Raw genomic sequence first — 7,702 nt, forward strand, 5'->3', positions numbered from 1 at the left:
CACAGCCCTGAACAGATTAGCATCCATTGCTCCTCACTTTTTTTTATTTTTTATTTATTTATTTATTTTTTTATTTTTTTATTTTTTTATAAATTCAACTCTTTGATTCTCGAAGTTTGTTGGTGGTGGAAGTGGAAGCTAAAGCCACAATTTATAGGGAGACTACTGTTAATTATTGTGGTTTGCCTTTTTGTTTTGTTGTTGTTGGTGATTCAATGTTGTGTTGCAGTGGTGGAGTGGGCTAATGAAGCTCTTCAAGGTCTTGGAAAGGGTCCTCCCTTTTCACTCTACTTGACATAGAAGTATTTCTCTAGAGTTGCATATGCTCAAGATTCCTTCCTATAAATTGGCAGAAGAATGTAGTTTCAGGAAATTAAAGATTGCAGGACAGCAATTTGGCTTGGAGAAGCGTGTCCTTCGTATGATGTTCGCAACATGCGTTACAGGGATAAACTTGAAGCTCTCCACCTCTCCATCTGTTCAATAAGGGGAAAATTGCAGATGGTTTAGGATGAAATGAAAGGCGAAAAATGACGAAGCTGAAGGCAAAGTTCACAACTATTTTAGGTAAAAGCTAAGCTCCAAGGGTCCTACCTTGATTCTTAGGCGTGAGACTCTCAGGAAGTTTCAAATCATAGTAAAACAAAACATCCCAGCCAATTTCATTTGTTATGCTTAAAGTAGACCACTAAATATCGGGAAAGGAAGGACCCCTTGCTCTTCTAGTTGCCTCAGATTACAACCATAAAATCCAGCCAGTTCTTGGGTCAAGTAGTTTCACCAATTACATTGACATTAAAGTGCACCAGAGCCGTCTAATTTAGGAACATGTGATGTAAATCCATCTATTTCGGGGTCGGGGAATGCCCATGTTATTTCATCAAGGTCTGGAAGCTCTAGATACCAAAAGCAAACTATTCAAGCAAGCTCACACTGAAAACTAACAGCCTAAATACTGATAGAATAGAAACTAAAATGCCTTAAAGTGAGATGAAAGCTCGTTATAAACCAATCCACCAGCAACTTAGATGATCAAGCATCCCTGGATATATATTATATAAGTGGGTTTCTGTTGACTTCTCTTCGCTATCCATAGAAACTTCTTCCCATCCTTCTCAACATAGCCATTCATGTGCACTCCATAAGCCTATTCCAACAAGAAGTACACATAAAAAATGTTTAAAATGAAAAGTTGCAAGAAAATCAAATGAACAACAATAAAAGAGTTAGCTGGCTTCCTTCCTACATGACCGTTGAAAAAGCGACCAGACTCAATGCTACCACTGAAGTTTCTAACCCTACAAAAAATCTTATATTCCTCTCTAGCCAACACTATAGCGCACACAGCGTCACCTCCAAAACCTCATTATCAAGCCCTTTCACAGAACCTCCATGTCGAGGCACTGCTAGATACATATATAGCACCAATTAATCCAATGAGCCAGTTGCCATTCATCATAAAGATTAATATATCCAAAATGACTTGCTAGAGATGCATCAAAAATTGATTATGATTCACTGTTTAATCACCTAGACCAAGGGAAAAAAAAAAGGTGGCGCACATCGCAGAAACAAACCGTAGTTAGTTCATTCCTTATACCTGGACTATGTTTTTCCCCTAAGCTTTTGATTTCATCTCCCACAGCTCTCGTCCTGTGCTCAGCGATGAATGAAACCGCCATTAGAGTTTGAATTTTCTGGTGGGAAAGTAAACACGTACTTGAAAACTACGTAAATTCTCAGCAAAACTAGAGATTTGGGAAAATTATTCAGTGCTATATCTGAGCATGAAACGGGTATTTGAATTCAAGGAATTTGAGCTTACCCTTTGTGAATGGTCCTCAATTTCAAAGGGAAGGAACTCAGAGTGCGATTCCTGCAAGCAGTTTCAATAAAATGTGGAGTGGACTGTGGAGAGATAAACGAACAATTGGTCTGTTTTTGTTTGGCAGCTGAGAAAATGTATTGTATAACTTACCAAGGAAAGCGCGATTGCAGATTTTGATCTTTTCCGAGTAGCCCCTGAGATCTGAACCGGTTCGGATATCCTAACGACGTGGTCCCAAGTGAAGACATCATCGGAGGCTGAGACTGATGCGATCGACAAGTGACAACTTTGTGAAAAGCTTGCTGGTTGGAACGAACTGGGAACGACATCGTAAGTGCCTTGGGGAAAGCGCAAAAAGCTTTGGCAATAAAGCGGAAGGCGAGAGTCGATGAGTCTGTGAGAGCGAGGAATGCTGCTGCTGCATCGAAAAATCGCCTAGGCGGTCTAGGCGGTTTTTATTTTTATTATTTTTTATTTTTATAAATATTTAATAATTAAAAAAAATTCTTTTTTTTCCCGACTTTAAAGAAAACCGAGTTTTAAAGTCTTTATTCGTTGCGGCCAAACGGCTAGTTTTATTTTCATAACGTTTCTTTTTTAAAATCGAGTATAGCCGATCGGCCATACTATTTCTGTTAAAAAATTGGGAGTTTCACTACAACACCCAAAATGGAGGTTGGAATTATAAAAAAACCCAACACCCAAAACACTTTATAAACACACCCAAAACCAATCATTACACACACTCAAAACCCATTTATAAACACACCCAAAAAGTTGACTTTGGAGTTGATTTTGGGTGTGTTTCTATGTTTAAATAGTGCTTGGGTTTTTTTATAAATACATGTCTAGGATTGGGTTTATTTATAAATTTGTATAAAAAATTTCCCAAAACCGAGTATAGCCGGCGGCTATACTATTTATTTTTCAGCACCAAGGGAAACTCTTAAATCGTCTTCTTCAGCACCAAGAGAAACTCTTTATGTGTCCGATTGAAAACTGTAATCGTGGGTTTGTTTTTCCCAAGATAACATGAGGAGGCATGTGAAAGAACTCCACAATGAGGATGATCCTTCGGCTAATGTTGGAGGTAAGAAACAGCCTGTATGCCAGGATTGAGGAAAGGTGTTCAAAGCTGCGGAAGCATGAGAATTCTCATGGTAGCTTTCATTTCTGAAGTAGATCTTCTTTTTGTATTCTGCCGATAAAAAATGGGGTATGGCAGTCGCTATAAACAAATTGGGCAACCGAGTATAGCCGAACGGCTATACTATTTCTTTTAAAAAAAATTAAAAATAATATAGCCGGCGGCTGCACTATTTATTTAAAAAATAATAAAGCCGAGTAAAGCCGCTAGGCTATACTAATTTGTAAATTTTTTTAAAATTTTAAAACTTTTAAAACTTTTAAAACTTTTTAAAAATTTAAAAAATTTAAAAAATTTAAAAAAAGAGTATAGCCGAGTGGCTATACTATGATGCGAGAGATAAGCATGAGAAGACTGGGCGTCATGTTATGCATACGTGAGCATTATTCTTAGATCATTCAATACCCTCATCATAAGCATCTTTCAAGGCAATGCACATTATAAGTTCATATGTGGGACACTATTGCTTTGAATTGCATGGGGAATTCTGAAGAGGCTGATGAGAAATTCCGGTCAAGGCCAAGGGGTGGCCGCAAGAGGAAGTACACCACTATAGAAATGCTCGTACGAAAAAGGTGACTCCAATAGACCAATTGGGCCAGGAGTGTGAGTACCTCTCCTGGTTGCTCTCACAAGAAGCTGAAGACGAGAATTGAGTCATGCCCTTGAAGTAAGTGATTGGACATATCCACTACATACGCTAACCTACTTAGAAGTTTGGGTGTCATGAATCTCGACACTAGATATGGAAATTGGGTGATGCTGTGAAACTGAACACTAAATATGCATAGCATTTCTGTATTCTTTTGGAGATGAGCATTCTTCTGTTTAGTTGAATGGTATTTATTAATACAATAGTTGAACCACAACCTCTATCTGAACTCTGAATAACAAATTTGTGCACTACTTGCCAAACCACAAGCAAACTATTCAAGCAAGCTTCCACTGAGCACTGACAGCCTAAATACTGATAGAATAGAAACTAAAATGCCTTAAAGTGAGATGAAAACTCGTTACAAACCAATCCACCAGCAACTAGATGATCAAGCATCCCTGGATATATATTATATAAGTGGGTTTCTATTGACTTCTCTTCACTATCCATAGAAACTTCTTCCCATCCTTCTCAACATAGCCATTCATGTGCACTCCATAAGCCTATTCCAACAAGAAGTACACATAAAAAATGTTTAAAATGAAAAGTTGCAAGAAAATCAAATGAACAACAATAAAAAAGTTAACTGGCTTCCTTCCTACATGACCATTGAAAAAGAGACCAGACTCAATGCTACCAATGAAGTTTCTAACCCTACAACACTATATTCCTCTCTAGCCAACACTATAGCTAGCGCACACAGTGTCACCTCCAAAACCTCATTATCTAGCCCTTTCACAGAACCTTCTTGTCGAGGCACTGCTAGATACATATGTAGCACTAATTAATCCAATGAGCCAGTTGCCATTCATCATACAGATTAATATAGCCAAAATGACTTGCTAGAGATGCATCAAAAATTGATTATAATTCACTGTTTAATCACCTTGACCAAGGTGAAAAAAAAAAAAAAAAAAGGTGGCGCACATCGCAGAAACAAACCGTAGTTCATTCCTTATACCTGGACTATGTTCTTCCCCTAAGCTTTTGATTACATCTCCCACAGCTCTCGTCCTGTGCTCAGCGATGAATGAAACCGCCATTAGAGTTTGAATTTTCTGGTGGGAAATTAAACACGTACTTGAAAACTACGTAAATTCTCAGCAAAACTAGAGATTTGGGAAAATTATTCAGTGCTATATCTGAGCATGAAACGGGTATTTGAATTCAAGGAATTTGAGCTTACCCTTTGTGAATGGTCCTCAATTTCAAAGGGAAGGAACTCAGAGTGCGATTCCTGCAAGCAGTTTCAATAAAATGTGGAGTGAACTGTGGAGAGATAAACGAACAATTGGTCATGTTTCTGTTTGGCAGCTGAGAAAATGTATTGTATAACTTACCAAGGAAAGCACGATTGCATATTTTGATATTTTCCGAGTAGCCTCTGAGATCTTGACCGGTTTGGATATTGTAATGAAGTCGTCCCAAGTGAAGACATTATCGAACGCCGAGGCTGATGCATGCGACAAGTGACAACCGTGAAAAGCTTTCGGTTGGAACAAACGGGAACCACGTCGTAAGTGCCTTGGGGAAAGCGAGAAAAGCTTTGGCTGTAAAACGGAAGGCTAGAGAGTCGACGAGTCTGTGAGAGTTGATGAATGCATGCAGCCCATGAGAGCGGGTTCGAAAAATAAAAGTAAAAATCAGCCTAGGCGGGCGCCTAGGCGGGCCATTTCACAGGTCTCATCACATTTTCTCACTGAAAATTAACCAAACAGAAGCAATTGAGGGTGAGGAAAAGCAAAGAAATTGGGATTTAATTGAGAGTTAAAGAGGGATATAAAGTTGGCTCAAGCTTATGATTGCTCTTTTTTGTTTTCTTCACTTGCTATATTTAATAACTTTGTCATATTTTTTGTTAATAATTTAATTCTTGTTTATATTTTGGGCAGAGGCTAATGCGAAGGAAGCTGATAAAGTAGCCAACCATTGCATCTCTGGTATATCTTCCGGAGATGGAGCTGCTTCTTCTTCAGGTAATACTGTAAATATGGGTATAGATGTATGTAGCAGTGTATGTTTGTATTTCATTACCCCCACTCTCTCTCTCTCTCTCTCTCGGGGTTGTTGGTGGCACTTCAGCACCTAAGCAAGAAGTCAAGCGTCTTCCAGGCGGGAAGATTAAGAAAAAGGTGAGACTTTTAAAATTATCTGTTTTTGAGGATCTTTAGAATACAATGATTTAACCTTGGTATTGGCTTCTCTGTAGGAGAGGCAAGAAGTTACCGTGGAAGTAATAGACAGAGTATTTCTTTTAAAAAATTGGAGAAACAGAGTATCGCCGATCGGCTATACTATTTCTTTAAAAGAATTTGGGAAGGCCGAGTATAGCCAAGCGGCTATACTATTTCTCTGAAAAGAATACCGGGAGCGGCTATACTATTTCTTTGAAAAGAATACCTTCGGCTATACTATACAAATTGGGAAAACTGAGTATAGCCGATCGGCTAGACTATTAAAAAATAAAAAATAGGATAGCCGCGCGGCTATACGATTTCTTAAAACAAAAATAAAAAAATAGTATAGCCGACCGGCAATACTATTTATGAAAATAAAATGGCCGATTAAAGCCGCACGGCTATACGAATTTTAAAATAAAATTAGCAACAACAGAGTATAGCCATTTATTCGGAAAAAATTAGAAAACCCGAGTATGGACGTCCGGCTATACTATTTCTTTAAAAAAATTATAAAAACGAGTATACCCTGTCGGCTATACTATTTATTTAAAAAGATAAAATAAAATATCCGAGCAAAGGCAGGCGGCTATTTATTATTAGTTCATATATATGGGACATTATTGCTTTGAATTGCAGGGGTATTTTGGAAGAGGCTGATGAGAAATTCCGGTGAAGGCCAAGGGTGGCCGTAAGAGGAAGTATTCCATGTTGAGTCTGTCCAGCATAAATTTTGATTGTTTGGTATTTTATTGTGGTAATGATGTTGTGATCTTTTTCTTAGTTTATGTCTTCGTTATAGCGACCATACAAAATGGTTATTTTACCATCCTGGTTTTCTGCATGTACTTAAATCTGAATTTTGAACTAAGATTGCGTCACTATGAGTCTATTACTTCATGGGTGAATTGCATCTCCATTTCCAATAAGAGGGTGAGACCTTGAAACTTCAACAAATTATTTTTTTTTTCGAAAACAATCTCTGTGTAATTTTTGAGAGTTTGTTTCCTTATTTGCAATTGGTAGCAGTTACAAGTTATCTCTTTTATCTGTGGAACTCTCGCAGACAGAAGTATGTATGGGGTTAACATTTTATATCGTTGGAACTCTGCATCACATTACTACTGATACTTAATCTTCTCGTCTCTTGATTACTTTGAAGTAGTCGAATGCGTAAATCTTGCGACTTCAAGCAGGAGGAAAACCATATATGTGTTCTTTATGTAGCAACCTTGTCTGTTTTGGTATTTCAGGGAGTGATTTTGTGTATTGGTTAAGAGTTAAGACTGCATGGACTGACATTTGCTTTCTTTTCTTCACAAATAAACATGGATTGCTCTCTCATGAAAAAAAAACCCATGGATTGTTTACATAGAAATTGCATTTGTAATGAGAGTCAATCCTCTAGCTCGGTGGTATTCTATGCTTGCAAATACCAGAAGGTTGGTCCACATGTTAGTAAATTCATTTGCAAAGGTCCTATTTGAAGGCATTATTGTGCTCATCTTAGAACAGATTCATTTGCAAGTCCTATCTGAAGGCATGCTACGCTTTAACATTTTGATCCAGTGACCAACCAATTTGAACAGAGGGCAGCGCTTAATGCCAAATCAACCTTGGATTTTAGTTTAGTTCGTGTGATGACAGGGAAGAGGGTAAGATATTAACCATTGTGGCTTACATATCACAGAGATAAAAAAGATGAGTATAAGGTTTCTAAGAAATCTATTTGGATCAGGTTGGCATGATGTGGAGTGAAGCTATTATAAAAGCATACTAGGATCCATCACAATCACATCCATGATTGTCCTTTGTATTGAAACCAAGCCTAAAATCTCTAGCCCTATTCAATGTGGGCCCATAACAAACCCAAGTTAGCCCAAATTTACGCCACA

General features: G+C 37.9%; 1 pseudogene; it reads right to left on the reverse strand.

Moving 5' to 3' along the window:
• Positions 1-4,114: 4,114 nt before the first annotated feature.
• LOC148917894 (nudix hydrolase 20, chloroplastic-like) lies at positions 4,115-7,261 on the reverse strand (annotated as a pseudogene).
• Positions 7,262-7,702: the final 441 nt, after the last annotated feature.

Source organism: Prunus mume, linkage group LG4 (assembly GCF_029339155.1).
Source record: "Prunus mume cultivar Tortuosa linkage group LG4, ASM2933915v1, whole genome shotgun sequence".
Classification (NCBI taxonomy): Eukaryota; Viridiplantae; Streptophyta; class Magnoliopsida; order Rosales; family Rosaceae; genus Prunus; species Prunus mume.